Raw genomic sequence first — 15,892 nt, 5'->3', positions numbered from 1 at the left:
TTACTGTGCAAGCTGTGAGTACGTACCTGTGGGTTGCTTGACTGTGTGCTCCATGTTGTCCTTCCTAGGCACCGTCCGCTGGGTTTGGCGAGGAGAAGGAGGAATCCTCCCGTGTACAGACCGCTGGTGGACCTGTCGACAATGGAAGCACGCCACATTATCCTGACCTACCGGCTTGACCGTACCACTATACATGAACTGTGTGCCCAGCTGGAGCCCGACCTGATGTCCCCCATCCGCCAACCCACAGGGATTCCCCCTCTGGTGCAGGTCCTGTCAGTACTCCATTTCTTGGCAAGTGGGTCATTTCAGACAACAGTGGGAATTGCTTCTGGGATGTCTCAGCCCATGTTTTCGAAGGTGTTATCCAGAGTGTTGTCTGCCCTGATGAAATACATGAGGAGCTACATCCTTTTCCCTGAGGTGGGCGAATTGGCTACAGTGAAGGGTGATTTCTATGCCCTTGGACATATTCCCAACGTCATTGGTGCCATTGATGGGACCCATGTGGCTTTGGTTCCCCCCCAAGGAAGTGAGCAGGTGTACAGGAACAGGAAAAGTTACCATTCTATGAACATCCAGGTGGTGTGTTTGGCTGACCAGTACATCTCCCATGTCAATGCCAAGTTCCCTGGGTCAGTGCATGACGCCTACATCCTAAGGAATAGCAGCATCCCTTACGTGATGGAACAGCTAGAGAGACACCGTGTATGGCTATTGGGGGACTCTGGGTACCCCAACCTGTCGTGGCTACTGACCCCAGTAAGGAATCCCCGGACCAGGGCAGAGGAACGGTACAATGAGGCCCATGGGCGTACTAGGAGGGTGATCGAACGCACCTTCGGCCTCCTAAAGGCCAGGTTTCGGTGCCTGCATATGACAGGTGGATCCCTAATGTACTCACCTAAGAAAGTGCGTCACATCATCGTGGCCTGCTGCATGCTTCACAACCTGGCTTTGCGCCGCCAGGTGCCTTTCCTGCAGGAGGATGGTCGAGACGGTGGTGTTGTGGCAGCTGTGGAACCTGTGGAGAGTGACGAGGAGGAAGACGACGGGGCTGAAACAGACAACAGGGACAGAATCATTGCACAGTACTTCCAATAAGACACAGGTAACAATTCAAACATAATTTAGTAAATGTAAACTACTCTCCTGCATCTCTGCTGCCTGTCTATTTGCCCCAGTGTATGATGACTGAGTTGTGGCTTTTCCCTCCCTATTTCAGATCTGGGGTCCCCACTACGAGTCCTGTGCTTCGTTTCCCCATGGACTACAGCTTTGTGGCAGCGGTTTGTTGACTTCACTATGTACAAGGACATATTTGCACTGTCATGTCAATTACAATATTTTGAAATCACAGCCAGACTCCAGATAGTTTTGGGCAAAATAGGTGTTTATTTCAGTGCTCAAAATGGGATGGGTGGTTTCAAGTGGGTGGGGGCTATGGTGAAGGAATGTCCATGGCAGGGTCCAGAGTAACAGTCACACAGGTGCATTGTCCATAGGCCTGTGGAGAGATGGAGCATGGGCAGTTCAAGGATGGACAGGGTGACAATGTGGGACAGTGGGATGACATCAGGTGGTATCCTTTGCTGGCGGGGGTCTTGACATCCTACTCTGTCTTCTTGCGAGATCTCAGGGCCCTCTTGCGGGGTGGTTCTTCTCCTGCAGGAGGTGGGGGTCTGGTGGGCTGCTGTTGTGCGGGGGCCTCCTGTCCACTAGCGCCGGCGGAGGTGGTTGGCTGTTCTTGGTCCAGGCTAGTGGCAGGGGCCCTTTGTTGTTGTTGAGTGTCCGTCCTGGTGTTGATGAGTTCCTGCAGCAGCCCTACCATGGTAACCAGGGTGGAGGTGAGGGCTCTGATGTCCTCCCTGTACCCCCGATAGTGTTCCTCCTGCAGTACCTGGATCTCCTGGAACCTGGCCAGTACCGTCGCCATCGTCTCCTGGGAGCGGTTGTATGCTCCCATGATGGTGGTGAGGGCCTCGTGGAGAGTGGGTTCCCTGGGCCCGTCCCCCCCCTGTCGCACAGCTGCCCTCCCAGTTCCCCTGTTTCCCTGGGCCTCTGCCCCCTGGCCGGTGTGCCCACTACCACTGCCCCCAGGTCCCTGTTGTTGTTGGGGTGGTGGGTTATCCTGGGTGCCCTGTAGGGGTAGACACACCGCTGATTGACGCGCCCTGGAGACAGAGGCATGGGCCCGCTGGGTGGGAGCTGTGCTGGTGTTCCCAGAGGGGTTTGGGTCTGTAGTGGCCTGTGGCTGTCTGAGGGGAACCGACTGTCCAGAGGTCCCCGATGGTCCGGGCTGGTCATCAGTGTCCAGGTCGACAGAGCTGCTGTCATCGCTGACGGCCTCTTGGGTGGGGGGTGTGGAGAATTCTGGGCCCTCCGTGGCGGTGTGTTGGCGGTCGGGTCCTGCAGGGGTATAGAGGTATGGTTATAGTTTCAATGTGTGCCATATGGGTGTATCTGTGGGTTCCCGTGTCCCCAAGTGCTGGCATTCGTGTGTGGGGGCTTTGGTGAGGGTGGCTTGTGGGGGGGATGTGTATATGCATTGGGCATGCTTTGGTGATGGGTGTCCATGCTTAGTGGACGCATGCAGGCCTAGGTTTTGGGATGTGTGGGTTGTGATGGTGAGACATTGGCAGGGAATAGGTGTGCTGGGGGTGGGGGGTGAGGATGGTGGTGGGGGTGAGGATGGTGGTGGGGGTGAGGGTGGGGGTGAGGATGGGGGTGGGGGTGAGGGTGGGGTTCGATGATGGGGGTGAGGGTTGGGGTATGATTTGGCATGCAGGTGGGGGGGAAGCAGTATTGAAGCTTCAACTTACCAGAATCCATTCCTCCGCCGACTCCTGCGAGGCCGTCAGGATGCAGGATGTTCAAGACTTCCTCCTCCCATGTTGTAAATTGTGGGGGTTGAGGTGGGGGTCCTCCGCCAGTCTTCTGCACGGCGATGTTGTGCCTGGATACCATGGAACGCACCTTCCCCCGTAGGTCGTTCCATCGCTTCCTGATGTCTTCCCGATTTCTGGGGTGCTGTCCCACAGCGTTGACCCTGTCGACAATCCTCTGCCATAGCTCCGTCCTCCGGGCAATGCTGGTGTATTGGACCTGTGTGCCGAAAAGCTGGGGCTCTACCCGAACGATTTCCTCCACCATGACCCTGAGTTCTTCGTCTGAGAAGCGGGGTGTCTTTGGGGTGCCATGGAGTGGTGTGTATGATGTGTGGGGTGGAGTATGTGTAGTTAAGTGTGTTGAGTGTGGTGGTGTGTGTTGTTTTGTGTGTGGATATTGTGTGGGTGATGGTGTAGTGTGCCTCTGTGTGATGGTGTTCTGTGATCGCTGCTGTGTCTCTCAGTGCTTCTTTTGGGATTTTGGTCGAAGGGGTTTGTGGGTGATGTGGGTGTGTGTTTTATATTGTATTGTGTGTGTGGGAGTGGTGTGTGTATGTGTATCAGGTGTGTGGAATTCAAATCGTCCAATGTGGCTGAGTTTTGTTCGTTTGGGTGTATTCTGACCGCGGCGGTGTGTACCGCCAATGGAAAACCGCGTTTGAAAGACCGCCGCGTGGATTTGTGGGTCGTAATGGCATGGTCGTATTTCTGTTGGCGTGACGGTGGAGGTTTGGTCACCTCCACTTTTCCGCCGACCGCTGGTCTGGCGGTCTGTTGTGGCTGTCGGATTTTCGGAGGTTTGGCTGCTGCGGGTCAGAATGACCGTGGCGGATTACCGCGACCGCGGCAGAATTATGGAGGATTTCTGACCGGCGGTAGGCGCCTTTTACCGCCGAGGTCAGAATGACCACCCTAGTCTATGCTGGGGTAGAGTCACTGTGGCTATGCAACTGTGGTACTGTGTCCACTCACTGTACCCCAGCAGATCCTGTCATGTGGCAAATATGAGGTTCTGGTGGCAAATCTTGCCCAGAATGCCTCATTCCTTAGAGTAGATTAGGAATGGGTACAGAATTAAGTCATTAATCTAAACCATATCTGAATTTAGCATCATTGTCAATGAGTGTGTTTGACTCTTGAAAAGTCCCTTACTGCCACAGCTCTGTTGTCAAATTCCCACAGATCATATTTGTCCTGTACAGGCTTATTGCACAAATGACGGCCCAACAGAGCTGGTTGATTCCTGAGAGGCCATGATATATGACTCAATAGCAATGTCACATAGTTGAAATTGTGCAGCACATGCCTTTGTTTGTTTGATGCCATCTCTATAGGATGGACACATATGTCCAAAGGAGTGGTCTGTGGTACATGTACATGGCACTAAACCCCACCCCCTAAAGTGGCATGAGTCTATTTGTTATTGCACATGTCCACACATGGACAAGGAAGATACTTTTTGTACCCACTATGCCTGTCCCTTCGTTGTTACTCATGTGTAATGTTTGAGTTTCTACTCTGGCAGTTGCCTGTAGGGATTGTGTGCAGTGATTCATTCTCACAGAGTGTGTAATGGTGTTGGTCCATTCATGCCTAAGGATGTTTACCTTCAGAAGCCACATATGTTTGATAGTGGCTCACATCACAGTACAGGTTGCTAGAGCATGGGCTACCTGACGTCAGTAAGCTTGCTTAGTCATTGTAGGCCATGATCAGGGTAGTGGGTTAGTCTGTAGATGAAAAAATGTGTGTTTTGTAGTCATGTCCCTGTACCTTTTGGCTTGCATGTATCACACTTGGGAAGTACTGACAAACAGGAAAGTCCTAGCTTGATGTTCCTGATGTGTATGTGACTCAATGATTTATGATGAAACTTGTGATGAGGATCTCTTGATTTGTCTTTTGCATCCATGCAGTTCAATACCCATAAAAAGAAGGGATTATGGAGAGCCACCACCCGGAATGTACGGACCCTGGGGGTCCGTATCCAGCGGAGCACCCACTTCAGGAAGAAATGGGAGGACCTGGAGGACCTGAGACACTGGGCCCAGATGATTGATGAGGTTCAGCTGGGGATGTCCTCCCAATGTGGGTTCGGTGCCCATCGGACCATGACCGCCCTAATGGCCTGCATTCTGTCTGTGGCCTATCCAGAGCTAGATGGGCATTTGAGGGAAGCACAGCAGCCACAAGGGGGTGAGTACAGGGCATATTCCTGTCTGTCACATTGTGAAGTGAATGTGTTAGGTTCCTACCGCTCTCTCTGACAATTAGGTGTGAGTCATGTATAACACAGTAGATGAGTGATTGTGTAGACATGTCATGTGGTGTAGGCTGATGTGCCTTGCCTATTGGCCCAGGGACATAGGCCACAACTGGGTAGAATCCACAACTACTTGCTCTCAAGGGACGACATATGGCTAGGAACATAGATCAATCAATTACTGTTTGTTGTTGTAGTGTGTGGAATTTCAATGCATCAGACCACTACTTCTCAATGTTAAAGGCCAAAGGTAAGTAAGTGGTGAATTACTGTCCTCAGCCATGTGTCTAGGTAAATGAGTACATATGCATCGGCCACCCAGAGACTAGGTATTTTGAGCATATGATGGGTGCGGGTGCCTTACTGCAGTCTGAAATGTGAAGATGGCTAACTTACATGTGACAGAGCTTACATTGTTCCTTGTGGCAGCTTTGGATAAATACTTTGCCTTGGTAAGTGGTGAATGTCCATTGACATGATTTATGTGCCATCCATGTCCCTTTCTCTTTTGAGAAACATTTGTAAGCTGCTGTTTCATGCATGGTCCAGCTATGTTGATGGGATGATGTCTGTATTCCCTCACATATATGTGCATGGCAAACTGTGAGTGGAATGAGACAATTAGAATGGTGGCACATTTCATGTTGTGCCACAGACAGCAGTGTGTCACCATTGTTTATTGACTAACACATTCCCTCGTGTGTCATAGCATGTCATTTGGCATGTACAACTGCAGTACCAAGGAGGGACATGACAGGTAAGCCTCAAGGTTTGAGCCGCAATGTCAAAATCTATGCCCTTGTTGTGGCATCATGTGGAAATGTGCACTGCACATGTGTGATGGGTAAGGTTTGTGGCCACACTGTTGGCCAGCATCATGGAGTGACTTGCAGTTATGTTGAAATCACATACATTTAGGTACAAGTATTCATCCACAGACAGTGGATGACCATAATGTAAACAATTATGTAGCTTCCAATTGGACAACATGTTAGGGGTCTTCTATAAGTACTTGCAAATCTCTGGGCCTCTCCAAAATCCACGGGGCTAAAGCTGTCTACTGCTGCACTCAGATTGTAAGGGGTGCCAGACATTAATGGTGATTACCCTGGGGCTTGCTGATTCATTGTGTTGTGGGTTTTGGGTCTTCCTGACATATTGCACATGATGTCTGCAGCATCCATTTCCATGCCACATGTGTGGCCTAACTGACCAACAGTAATACTGCCTCTATGACTCTATTGGGACAAATATCACTTGGTGAAGTATGCATATTGGAACTGCTTCCAGTATGACATGAGTGTTCCATGTATCCTACTCCAGGCGATTGTACTTTTGTTATCAACATGGCAGGATTTTGGAGCATCATTTCGCATTGTTCGTTCATTATGTATGTGACAAATAGATGTGCATGACGTTGTGTGGGATCTGTGGGAATGCATTTGACATTTGCCTACTATTGTGTGACAGGTAACTGAGGTTTGCTCCTTGGGGCAAAGCATTGAAGCTGATGTGGTCTTCTACTTCTTCAATAGTTCATGTGACTGTATAACTCAGCCATACTATTGAAGCTGCCTGAGATCCTGATTTTCCTGTGGACAACTGTTGACAGTTCAGATGGCATGCATGCATCTGGTATGGCACATGTATGGGCCACTTAGGTGGAGTTTTTTGCTGGGGCCTACTTGATACTATAGTAATGTTAGCTAATCTAAGCTATAATTCAAGTGTGATCATGGGCATGTGACAACCTTATTTCTCTTTGTATTTACAGCATCAGCACTGGGAAGCAAAGGAGACACATCCGAGTGGGGAAGCATCTGGCCACGGGACTTCGGGTCAAGACACCACCAACACAGAGGTATCCAGTGGTCTTGAGGGTGAGGGGAGACCAGAACATCCTCTTCATCATTAGATTCTTCCTCCAGTGGACACTCCCTAGTGGTGGCAGACCCATCAGAGAATCCCCCTGTACCATCTTTGTTTGCCAGCCCCTGTTCTAACACCACTTTCCCACCCAGTTGCCCATGCCCGCTCACCCAAGAGGGTTGACATCTCCTTTGCGGCAGGCACCTCTGTCCGACCCCCAGTTACCCCTGCTACCCTCAATGATGAGGCTATTGACTTCCTGAGAAGTATCTTTGTGGGTCAGCTATTGTGAATGCCATCTGGGAATTGGCAACTCAACTACAACAAATAAATGCATTCCTAGAAGGCATTCATGGTACAATGGCTGGCCTACAGAGATCTTTTCAGGCCCTGGCCTCCTCACTGACGGCAGCCAGTCACCCTCCACTTTCTATGCCCCTTCCACCTCCCTCTTCCAAATCCAACCCCCCCCACCCCTTCCTACCCAAAGCATGCAGAAAGATCCGCACACATCCACTTCAATACACAAGAGCAGTACACAAAGACACAGGCACCACAAAACACACCATCATGCAAGCAAACAACAGACACCTACAGACACAACAACAGTCACCATTTCCACAGACACCCCACCACTCCCAGCATTACACACACATCATCTAGCAAACCCACAGGTGCCACCAGAATAGTAACACACCCACCACACCCAGCACACCTGCAGACATCGCACCAACAGACACCCAGACACCTACCACATCCAGCATACCCGCAGTAACCACCCCAACAGACACATACATCTACCACTCCATCCCCCAGCACCTCCACCCCCAGACCCCCAAGACACATAAAAGCACTCACTCACTCAGCCAACAGATACCAACCAAACACAAGCATACCTCCCAGAAGCATGTGCCCATGACATCTATGCCAACATAGCAGACAACCACTCACTCGACCTCCAAATAAACACCCCTTCTGCTGCCCATCCCCAAGTCCCTAAGAAAGATTTTTGTTTGACCTTAACCTTTTGCCTGCTCCTTCCACACCATCCCAAACCCAAGAGGCAAAGTCCTCCTTTCCATTTCCAAGGCTTCCCCTGACCCCCCTAAAAGCATCCATATCTCACCCCCCAAGAAGAAGCCCATCCCTCCCAAAAAGCATTCCATCCCTCCGAAACCCAAAACCACCCCTCTTCCCAAATCTGAACCCACCCAAGGATGATCCTTGAGGTGCCTGCCTGCCCACTTGATTTCCCTTCCTGTAGATGTTCCCTGGTAGTTAAGAGTCAAGAGTGGGCAAAGTGATGTGCATTGCCTCTTGAGAATGGACAGGCCAATGGCCTTGGATATTTTAAATTTCAAATCAATAGACCCAAATAATTGTTTGTTTGGGTACACATTTGTCCTGTGTTAGAAATGGGGTTTTTGGTTGGCAGTCAGGTTACCCTCTGTCCAAGCAAGAACCCTCACTCTAGTCAGGGTAAGTCACACACAATCCAAATTATCCTGTGCCCACCCTCTGGTAGCTTGGCACGAGCAGTCAGGCTTAACTTAGAAGGCAATCTGTAAAGTATTTGTGCAATAAATCATACAATAACACAATATAGCACCACAAAAGTGTACTGTGTACCTGCCTATGTTAGTCTATGCATCTTTGTGTGCCTGGTAGCATCAGTGTATGCACAAGTCTGTCCCAGGGTCTGTCAGTGAATGCATATGTGTATGTTAGGTGTGCTTTAATTAGTGTGTATTGCTGTTGTAGTATTATTAAGTATGTATACAAAGTATATAAATGGATGATGTAACAACAAACCAAGATGAAATTAGGTACCTACATTACTGCAAAAAAGTCATTTAATCTGTGTAGAAAGAGAGAAAAGATAATAAAAGTTAAAGTTTAATAAATTTCTCTATTAAGGTTTCTGTTAGAAATGTGGTCTTTGGTTGGCAGTCAGGTTACCCTCTGTCCAAGCAAGAACCCTCACTCTAGTCAGGGTAAGTCACACACAATCCAAATTATCCTGTGCCCACCCTCTGGTAGCTTGGCACGAGCAGTCAGGCTTAACTTAGAAGGCAATCTGTAAAGTATTTGTGCAATAAATCATACAATAACACAATATAGCACCACAAAAGTACACCGCACAGTGTTTAGAAAAATATATAATATTTATCTGGATATTTGCAGGTGAAAACGATAAAAGATGCAATATGAAATTGTAGAGATATCACTGAAAAGTGATATAAAGGGGGTTATTCTAACTTTGGAGGAGTGTTAATCCGTCCCAAAAGTGACGGTAAAGTGACGGATATACCACCAGCCGTATTACGAGTTCCATAGGATATAATGGACTCGTAATACGGCTGGTGGTAAATCCGTCACTTTTCCGTCACTTTTGGGACGGATTAACACCTCCTCCAAAGTTAGAATAACCCCCAAAGTGTTTTAAGTCTTTAAAAAGCAAACAAAGGGTGTCATTCTAACTCTGGCCGGCGGCGGAGGCCGCCCGCCAGAGTTCCCCCAACAGAAGACCGCCGCAGTGATTCTGTGTTTCCTGCTGGGCTGTCGGGCGACTGCCAGAAGGCCGCCCGCCAGCCCAGCGGGAAACCCCTTCCCACGAGGAAGCCGGCTCCGAATGGAGCCGGCGGAGTGGGAAGGTGCGACGGGTGCAGTTGTACCCGTCGCGAATTTCAGTGTCTGCTAAGCAGACACTGAAATTCTTTGTGGGGCCCTCTTACGGGGGCCCCTGCAGTGCCCATGCCATTGGCATGGGCACTGCAGGGGCCCCCAGGGGCCCCACGACACCCATACCGCCATCCTGTTCCTGGCGGGCGAACCGCCAGGAACAGGATGGCGGTATGGGGTGTCGGAATCCCCATGGCGGCGCAGCAAGCTGCGCCGCCATGGAGGATTCCTGAGGGCAGCAGAAAACCGGCGGGAGACCGCCGGTTTTCCTGTTCTGACCGCGGCCAAACCGCCGCGGTCAGAATGCCCTGCGGGGCACCGCCAGCCTGTTGGCGGTGCTCCTGCCGACCCCGGCGGTCCTTGACCGCCGTGGTCGGAATGACCCCCAAAGTCTCTTTTAAGCACAAAGTACCTGTTTTAAAGTGGAAAATCTCTGCAAAGGGCCGCAAAGGAAGAGATATGTGGAAAAATGGTGTGTGTGTCAATTTCTCTCCTGCACACACGGACGTGCGTCGTTATTTTTCACGTGGGGAAGTCGTGCGGCGTTTTCCGGCACGCGGACAGTCTCCTTCTGTGGTTTGTGGGATTACCAGATGTCCCGGGGTCTGTGCGTGGAATCCTAGGCTTGTTTTCCGGCTGCACGTCGTTCCGGTGGGCTGTGCGTGGACGGCATGCGTCGCGTCGATTTCCTTTCTGAAGTCGGGCGGCATTGTCCAGGCGAGGCCGTGCGTCACAGTTCCAGTCGCACCACAGGCGTCGCGTTGAGCGGCGTCTTTCCGGATCGGCATGCGGTGAATTTTTCACCGCGGAGCAAGCTGTGCACAAGGCGTCCAAATGAAAAAGAGAAGTCTTTTTGGTCCTGAGACTTCAGGGAACAGAAGGCAAGCTCTATCCAAGCCCTTGGAGAGCACTTCAGCAGCCAGGCAAGAGTTCAGCAAGGCAGCAGAGCAACAGCAAGGCAGCAGTCCTTTGTAGAAAGCAGACAGGTGAGTCCTTTAGGCAGCCAGGCAGTTCTTCTTGGCAGGATGCAGGTTCTGGTTCAGGTTTCTTCTCCAGCAAGTGTCTGATGAGGTAGGGCAGAGGCCCTGTTTTATACCCAAATGTGCCTTTGAAGTGGGGGAGACTTCAAAGAGTGGCTAAGAAGTGCACCAGGTCCCCTTTCAGTTCAATCATGTCTACCAGGGTCCCAGTAGGGGGTGTGGCCGTCCTTTGTGTGAGAGCAGGCCCTCCACCCTCCCAGCCCAGGAAGACCGATTCAAAATGCAGAAGTATGCAAGTGAGGCTGAGTACCCTGTGTTTTGGGTGTGTCTGAGTGAATGCATAAGGAGCTGTCAACTAAACCCAGCCAGACGTGGATTGTAAGGCACAGAAAGATTTAAGTGCAAATAAATGCTCACTTTCTAAAAGTGGCATTTCTAGAATAGTAATATTAAATCCACTTTCACCAGTCAGCAGGAGTTTGTATTACCATTCTGGCCATACCAAATATGACCTTCCTGCTCCTTTCAGATCAGCAGCTACCACTTCAATACTGTAGGCGGGCAGCCCCAATGTTAGCCTATGAAGGGATCAGGCCTCACAGTAGTGTAAAAATAAATTTAGGAGTTTTACACTACCAGGACATATAAACTACACAGGTACATGTCCTGCCTTTTACCCACACAGCACTCTGCTCTAGGGGTTACCTAGTGCACACATTAGGGGTGACTTATATGTAGAAAAAGGGGAGTTTTAGGCTTGGCAAGTACTTTTAAATGCCAAGTCGAACTGGCAGTGAAACTGCACACACAGGTCTTGCAATGGCAGGCCTGAGACAAGGTGAAGGGGCTACTTAAGTGGGTGGCACAACCAGTGCTGCAGGCCCACTAGTAGCATTTAATCTACAGGCCCTAGGCACATACAGTGCACATTACTAGGGACTTATAGGTAAATTAAATAGTCCAATTGGGTATGATCCAATGTTACCATGTTTAAAAGGAGAGAGCATATACACTTTAGCACTGGTTAGCAGTGGTAAAGTGTGCAGAGTCTAAAAGCCAGCAAAAATGAGGTCAGGAAAAGAGAAGGAGGAAGGCAAAAAGTCTGGGGATAACCCTGCAGAAGGGCCATTTCCAACATCCTGCAATTCTTTTTCTACCTTTATGTTGTTCCTGGGTAAGTTGTGTTGTCTGCCCACAGTTGTGTGTCTTTCAGCCTGCTTGCTGATACATTTGCTCTTGTTTGCAATGGTATATGTTGAGTGTATGGATGTGTGGGTGTAAATGCATTGATGGTGTCATGGCTTTGCGTACTGTTTGTTATGGTAAGTATTTTATATTGTGATGTCCAATGTCAGCATGTATGGTGTTAGACTTGTCCCCCTGATATGGATTATAAATCTTCCTCTGATGTGTGCCAGCTTGAGTTGTGTTTGTGCAGCCATAGAGTGTGTTCAATTGTGCTACTTTTGTTTGTATTTGCCTATGTATGCATCCATTTAGCCGTGTGCACCTTGCAGCTAGTTCATGTAGAGGTATATCCCATGCAGTGTGAGTTGTATGTGCTTTGTTGAATCACACTTCCACATTCTGCAGATATGCATGTCATTTGGGTCTAGTATTGTTTGTCCCAGAGATTCCTGAATGGCCGGTTCCTGTCCAATAGCAGTTTTATGGGCAGTTGCAAGGTTATATGTGTCCCAGTGCATCCTTCTTCCCTGGGTGGTCCTGCTGGTCCTGTTCCTGTGGTGCAGGTATTGTTTGCATAGTGTTTGCATTGTTTGCATAGTGAGCTTTGTATATGTGTCTTTCTACCTATTGTGCATTCCCATTTCCTTCCATTGTCTTGCAATGCGTGTGGTGTATGTGTCATAGCAGTGTTGTTTAATGGGAGTGCTGTTTGTTTTCCCTGCCACATCCATACATATGTGTGTTCAATGTGACGAGAGTCTGTGGCATGTGAGGAATGTGAATGTATGCATTGTTTTTGTAGATGAGATGTTGATGTTGTGTGAGACAATGTTGTTACACTTCACTGTCCCATTGACTGAGATGGTCAGACATGTTTTTGTGTAGTGTTTTGGTGCAGTGTGAGTGACTTGCCCAAAGGGGACGCATTGTGACTGTGCATAAGTCCTTTTTTGTGTATAATTCTGACCTGGGACACAATGAGACGTGTACTTGGTGCCCATAGCATGACCCCTATCTCATGTGGATGACGGGGCAACAATCAGTTGGTGTAGTTAATAACATAGGTAGGTATGTGTACTTAAAGTCGGTTGCACCCACAGCAGCATTGATTTTATGTGCCTTCAATTATCATCAGAAGTTGCAGGATGTGCCTGATGGGCTCCATGGTGGCACCAGATGTGTAAGGCTGCCTGCAGGTGAGTTTCTCCCTTTATAGTCCCCATTTCCACCTTCTGAGACGTGGTGGTTTGTCCACCATGGTCACTCTGGAGGTGTGCAACCTCATAATGTGTCCGGTGGAAACACAGGCTCCGCTGACTTGGTTGTGCTGCCACATGTCTGTGGTGGTCTGTGCTGCCTCGTGGTGCCAGTGGGACCACGGTGGTCTTTTCACCATAGGCAAGCTTGACTCGTAATCTGGCGGTCCAACCTCCAACCCGATGCCGGTTGGAGCACCAATGCCACCGTGAAAATCCACGGACTGCCAAACTCATAATGAGGCCCCAAATCACTATTTAAACCAACTGGGTGGATCAAGAAAGTTGATGCTTCTACGTAAGGTGTGTGGTGAAGTAAAACAAATATATTTATGTATTTTGGGGCATAAGAGGAAAATTCTAAACTTGAGTATGACTCAATTACAGAACTTTCTGAATCTGTGTAGAATTTATTATTGGGGTGATTTTACCCAAAAATCCACCACTGATTCCACAAACTCAAATAATTTATAAACAACAAAAACGGTGAATGCTATACCATGTCTTAAAAGAGAGGTTAATAGCTATCTGGTGCCAGCAAAGCCCAGATCTGCATGACTACACATACCTTTCCTTCAGATTTAATACAGCTACAATATTGGACTACTGTTTGATCTCTAAACCACTTTAACAGATTAGCATAGTTGCACTCCTCTCTACTCCACTGGACCATGCAGCCATGATAATACAACTTGACTATGAAACTGATATATTTCATGCTAATAGTCCTTTCTACTCAGCTGTTTTGAGAGATAATATGTTGCTTAGTGGAGTACATAAATGTATACCTCAAATTTTCCTTGACACCAGATGGGTGTTATATTCAGCATTTCTGAGACAGAATCCTTTTCTTTGTGAAATACAAAAATGTATACAACAATTGCTTTCAACATTGATAATGCTACAGATGTTTCATTGTATGGGAAGCAGTGAACCCACACAAAGAGGGAGATATTATTTTCAATGATACTACAAAGAAGGCCATTAATAACACTTGCTTGGCGTAATACAGAGTAGTGACCTTAGTATCATCAATGTGCTTCCCATCAGCAACTTTCTTTGCATGTGTTGCCATTCTCATACTACAGTGTGAGCAGAAAGGCCGTGTATTTCCATCGTTTGCATGATGACATGCCATCATGCCAATGAGGTTACGCACAGAAATACCAGTGCTACATGTGTGCCATTCTGTCAGTTACGGAAGGCACTACAAAAGTGCCTGGAACACCTTATGCAATACATCAGTGCCCCTGGAGTGCATAAAAGTGACACACATGTTCAATTTGGTCCTTGGGGCACTCTCAAAACTGTGGCCTTAAGTATTCAAGAATGTCACTAAAATAGGTGAAAGTAAATGGAAACCTTTGTTAAATAACACAACAATTAAACTAAGGGCTTACAGAGAAGCCACATTTACTGGTGAAAATGTTATCCTGGTCAGTAAAGAATACAAATGTCATTACACGGATAAAAGGAATTAGGAATTAATTAAAATCATAAACAATTTCCAAGTGTGAATGCTTGTGGGGAAGATTAATACCCTGTACAATTGTAAAAAAAAAACCTCCACAGAGCAATTTAAATTTCTGGTACTTTGATTATATAATCACATTTTATTTGCCATGATTATCCCCACTATATAAAAAGGGCACTGTAGTTAGGTTTCCTAAATCCAGCAAGAATTCCAGGGGCCTCAACATCTTATTATCTAATTATACTTTTACATATTGGCTATAAAATATTAATTGTAAAAGTTAATGGTTAGTTTTCTTTAATTGTAAATAATATAAATTATTTTTATTTATAGTAATTATTTAATTGTTAGGTTATATTTCTAATATAATCATGTTAATTTTAATTACGCTTGTATACTTTAATATTAATATTAATATGTTATTTTTTAGTAGAGGGCTGTTGGGTTTTGTAGTGCCATAGGGTGGGAAGTTAATTAAATTATAATTAATTTACATTTAATGTTAAGTATTTATTTATTGGAAATGTATTAAAATGATAATGAAATATGTTAATAGTTTAAATGCAACATTATATATTTTTTCATTTATTTTGTTATTTCAAGTGTACTTTTTAGTTTTTATATTCATTAATTTTTTACAATACTATGGGGGTGATTCTAACCCTGGCGGTCGGTGTTAAAGCGGCGGCCAACCCGCCAACAGGCTGGCGGTAAAAAATATGGAATTCTGACCCTGGCGGGAACCGCCAACACAGACAGCCACTTTAACACTCCGCCCGCCACGGCGGTACAAACAAACAGCGCGGCGGTCACCGCCAACAGCCAGGCGGCAGACAATGTACCGCCCACCCTATCACAACTCACCAATCCGCCACCTTTTCCGGGGCGGGAGCACCGCCGATAAAAACACGGCGGAAACAGACTACGAACGGGAAAACGCTCACCACTACGCACTCCAGGAGGAAGGAGGACAGCATGGAACCCAAATTAAACATCCTACCTGCTCTCGTCTACCTTCTCATCTACCACGAGTACGAAGTCCGGCGCAGACGACAACGGTGAGTACTGCACCTACGACACACGGGAGGGGGGAGGACGAAAGGTTACGGGCACACACATATGCGACCCCCCCCCCCAACTATGTACACACCAATGCAGAGCAACAAGTCACAGTGACACCACCCAAACACCCCAGAAAAATGCTAGGACATAATCAAATTTGGAATAAATATTTATGTACCAAAAAGGTCCTGAAAAATATCGTACAACCATGAAAGATATTCACAAGAAAA

Source organism: Pleurodeles waltl, chromosome 9, assembly GCF_031143425.1.
Source record: "Pleurodeles waltl isolate 20211129_DDA chromosome 9, aPleWal1.hap1.20221129, whole genome shotgun sequence".
Lineage (NCBI taxonomy): Eukaryota > Metazoa > Chordata > Amphibia > Caudata > Salamandridae > Pleurodeles > Pleurodeles waltl.
The sequence above is the reverse complement of the archived record's forward strand: the minus strand, read 5'-3'. Positions refer to the sequence as shown.